This window comes from Triticum dicoccoides, chromosome 4A (genome assembly GCF_002162155.2).
Source record: "Triticum dicoccoides isolate Atlit2015 ecotype Zavitan chromosome 4A, WEW_v2.0, whole genome shotgun sequence".
NCBI lineage: Eukaryota > Viridiplantae > Streptophyta > Magnoliopsida > Poales > Poaceae > Triticum > Triticum dicoccoides.
Genome location: NC_041386.1, coordinates 644,131,764 through 644,136,342, shown reverse-complemented (window position 1 = coordinate 644,136,342; position 4,579 = coordinate 644,131,764).

Genomic DNA, 4,579 nt, shown 5'->3' with positions numbered 1-4,579 from the left:
GACAAGTTCCGCTTCTTGAGCTGACGCATTGTGCTCCAAGGTCTCGCACTTCTTCACCGCGTCCTGGAGCTCCTGCTGGACTTCGTTGACCCGGGCCTTGAGCCTTTTACGGGCGGCCTACTCCTTAACAGCCTTCCCCTCGGCTTCGACCAGGGCCGCTTTCAGGGCCTCGACCTCGGTCATCGCCTCTGTTTACATCATGATACTTCGGTCATTGCATATTATTTCCCCCTTTTTCGAATCCATGACAGGTCATTAGTTACCTTGTCTTCCTTGGAGCTGCCTCTTTACCCGGCCCAGCTCCTCCTCAGCCTCCGCCAGTTTCTACTTCAGTCCAGAGACTTCGGCAGTATGTGAGGCCGCGGCCAACAGCGACGCCTGCGCATACATTTTCAGACAAATTTAGTTAGTTTCCTGCAATAGGAGATTGATCCTCTGTTCAGATTTTTCTTTTCGAACACCGGACAATGTCTCAGGGGCTACTGTCTACACTGGGATTTTCTCCTTTTTGCGCTGCTTACCTCAAAACCTGTTAACAGGCTGCTGCAGGCTTCGGTCAGTCCGCTTTTGGCGGACTGAATCCTTTCAGTTACCATGCCCATAAGGACACGGTGCTCATCTACAAATGGAAGCGCCTCGAAGGGCTTCCAGCAGATTATTCGGTGCCCCTGGTTGGACAGGGGTCACCAGAGGAACAGGCATCCCCCTTCTTTCGAAGGAGGTAGCATGCCGGATTCCGAGCAGCCCTGGTCTCCTGATTTGAGTCCGGCTGAGGGTCGAAATGAGTTCGGGCCTCCCCACCAGCCTCCATGGGGATTGACTCCCCTTGGTGTCCGGCGACGGGATTTTCACCTTCTGGCGCCTCCTGAGCCTCTCCCCCGCTTGGAACAGTCCTTCGGGACAACACCTCCGCATCATCCTTGGCCTTGGGGGAGTGAGCGGCTGGCGGCGAATCGCTGGCCATCGCCTTGGAATCCAGCGACCCTCCTGGCGAGGATCGCGGGGAGCTGTTGTTGGCCGGACTACAATAAAGAGGAGAAACTTTATGGGTGGATACAAGTCTTAGTACTTATGATGCGACCCGAGGCTTAGCGCGGGGGCGTCTCTCCGGACTGTTGTCAACGTCCCATGCGGAGTTATCCGTGAGGGAGCCCTTCCCCTTCTTGGGCGCCTCCGCCTCCAGAGTCATGGAGGCCGCCCTCTTCTGCCTCCCCCATCAAGGGGAGAGTCGCTTTCCTCCTCCTCATCCTCGTCGTCTTCGGCGGTGGGGGAACGGGCCTTGTCTTCGTACGTCACGTCCGGAGTGCCCTTGCGGCGGGGGCCACTTCGGACCCCCTTGGCCTTTCCTGTGGCCTTCTTCTCTGGTGCCTTATAAGGCGCCAGCTCCAGCATCTTCGCTAAGCGCGGGATGACTGGTTCTTCAGGCAGGGGAGCCGGACACCAGATCTGCTTCGCCTTCTTCAGCTAGTACTGAAAAAGCAATGATAATAAAAGCTCAGATACCACCCTTGAAACAAGCAAGTAGGGGATGTGTTGAAAATAACATACCTCGTTGGGGAGGTGATTTATGTCGTGCCCACGGTCCGAATCTGTGGTCGGCGGTATCTCGTTACCCTTGAAGAGCAACCTCCAGGCATCTTCGTGAGCTGTTTCGAAGAGCCTTTCCAAGGTGTGGTGCTTTTTCGGGTTGAAATCCCATAGAGGTCGGCTTCGGCTCTGGCAGGGAAGGATCCGGCGCACCAGCATCACTTGAATTATGTTGACGAGCTTGATGTCCCTATCGATCATGCTTTGAATACACGTTTGTAGCGCAATCAGCTCGTCTGACGAACACCAGTTCGGGATCTTCTCGACCCAGGAGGTAAGTCGCACAGGATCACATGAGCTGAATGCGGCAGCCGCGGCCCAGGTGGCGCCGCGGGGTTTGGTGATGTAGAACCATTGTTTCTGCCATTCCTTGACAGACTCCATGAAATGTACCCTTTGGCCAAGGGACATTGGTGAGCTTGCTCACCATGGCGCCCCCGCACTCTGCGTGCTGTCCGTCCACCACCTTGGGCTTCACGTTAAAGGTTTTGAGCCATAGCCCGAAGTGGGGGTGGATGCGGAGGAAGGCCTCGCACACGACAATAAACACCGAGATATTGAGGAAGGAGTTCGGGGATAGATCACGGAAGTCTATCCCGTAATAGAATATTATCCCACGGACGAAGGGGTGGAGTGGAAACCTTAGCCCGCGGAGGAAATGGGGGAGGAACACTACCCTCTAGTCGGGCTTCAGCGTGGGAATAATTTGTCCTTGGGCTGGAAGACGGTGGGCGATTTCCTTCGCCAGGTACCCAGCCGGTTGAAGCTCAGCGATGTCCTCCTCCTTGACGGAGGAGGCCATCCACTTGCCTTGACCTCCGGATCCGGACATGGTTGAGTGCTTTCTCGAGTGGGAAACAGATGAGAACTTGGGCGCTGGAGCTCAAGAGTGGAAATGCAGGAGAAGAAAGAAGGCGTGGGAGAAGAAAGGGGAATCTTATCTCCTTATAAGGGCAGTGAATATTGAACGCCACCCCACTCACCTCAAAATTTGCCTGCTCCCGAGGGCTGTGTAAACGACACGGTTGGGTTACCCACGCCCGTATTGATGAGAATCTTGTAATAAGGGGACACGATCTCTGCTTCGACAAGACGTGCCAATGGCAATCGCGTCTAGAAACGTGGAGCGGCAGGCAAAAAACGGTTCGAAATTATGACCGGATGGACGTGATGTCATGTTGTAAAAGTTGTCAGCGGATTAGACTCATGTATTATTATATTCTCTTTACGGTTGTGTGTGGTGTGTGTTACAGATCCGGACACAATCAATTCGTTCGAAGACTATTCTAGAGTTCGGAAGGAGGAACCCGTCTTGCAATGCCGAAGACAGCACTACGCGCCGGATACCTTGTCTTTGAAGCCAGGTTCAGGGGCTACTGAGGGAATCCTGGACTAAGGGGTCCTCGGTCGTCCGGCCCGTTAGCCATGGGCCAGACTGATGGACTGTGAAGATACGGAGACCGAAGACTGCACCCGAGTCCGGATGGGACTCTCCTTGGCATGGAAGGCAAGCTTGACGACCAGATATATAGATCCCCTTCTTTGTAACCGACCTTGTGTAACCCTAGATCCTCCCGGTGTCTATATAAACCGGAGGACTTAGTCCGGATAGGACACTCATTATCATAGCCATACAAGCCAGACCTCTAGGGTTTAGCCATTACGATCTCGAGGTAGATCAACTCTTGTAACACTCATATTCATCAATATCAATCAAGCAGGACGTAGGGTATTATCTCCATAGAGAGGGCCCGAACCTGGGTAAACATCGTGTCCCTTGTCTCATGTTACCATCGACCTTAGACGCACAGTTCGGGACCCCCTACCCGAGATCCGCTGGTTTTGACACCGACACTCGGGTTGGGCCTTTTTGTTAAACTGTAAATATGACGGGCCCAAGCCTGGCCCGGCCCGGCCATCGAGCTCAAAATCTAGGTCTAGACCCGGCCAGTGGACAAGGTCGGGTCGGGCTGCCCATGACTGCAGTGTAATGCGGAGAGCCAACTTCTCGTTGTCGCCAGCGTTCGCCTCATGAACTAAGGCGCCCCAGTTGTCCTTGGTGCCGGACACGGCATCGCCACTGCTTCTGGTGCTCGACATTGGGACAGAGAGGGGAGGGGAACCAATGGAGAGCGGAGTGAAGAGTGAGAGAGTGAAGTTAGGGTTTGGTCCAGTCAGGTTTATGAGTGGGGAGAAAGTAGGGTCCATGCGGGCCATGGTAGGCCGGACTGACCCGATGAGGGTGTACGTGCATCTTCATATCTGCACCATATATGGGCTGGTCTGAGCGTTGCTGGTCAATCCGGGTGTATAGTACTCCCTCCGTTTCGTTTTACTCCGCATATAAGATTTGGTCAAAGTCAAACTACACAAAGTTTGACCAAATTTATATAAAAAAATATGAACATCTACAATACTAAAACTATATAGTATGAAAATACGTTTCATGGTGTATCTGATAATATTGATTTCATATTGTGAATGTTTACATTTTTTAATATAAAGTCAGTCAAACTCTACCAAGCTTAGCTTTGACCAAATCTTATATGCGGACAAAAAAAACGAAGGGAATACAGTGGTTTTTCGAGGAGGCCAATTGGGTCAAGAAAAAGTGACCAGTCAGTACAGAGAGTTCAGGTGTAGATCCAAGTCAACCAGTAGCCTGGCGTCAACTGAAGTCCTGACCAGTGTTTTCTTTTGTATGCGAAAAGCGAGCACTACAAGCATGTTTGGTTGCCATCCACGTTTTGCCACATTTTTGTGCCGTAGGTGTGGTAAATTGATGCAAATGTTGGTTGCAGTGGCATGTCACACTTTTTCAGTCACATATCCCACTTATCATAGACTCAGTTGCTAGCCAATTCTTTGCCCACAAACGTGGCAACCAATTTGGCCACCACAAAAACTGTACAAAAATGTTTGTGAAACTTTTGTCACAAAGGTTCCTAGCTAGCACGACTAGTCCGGCCGGCCGAAGGACGTACACGTACGG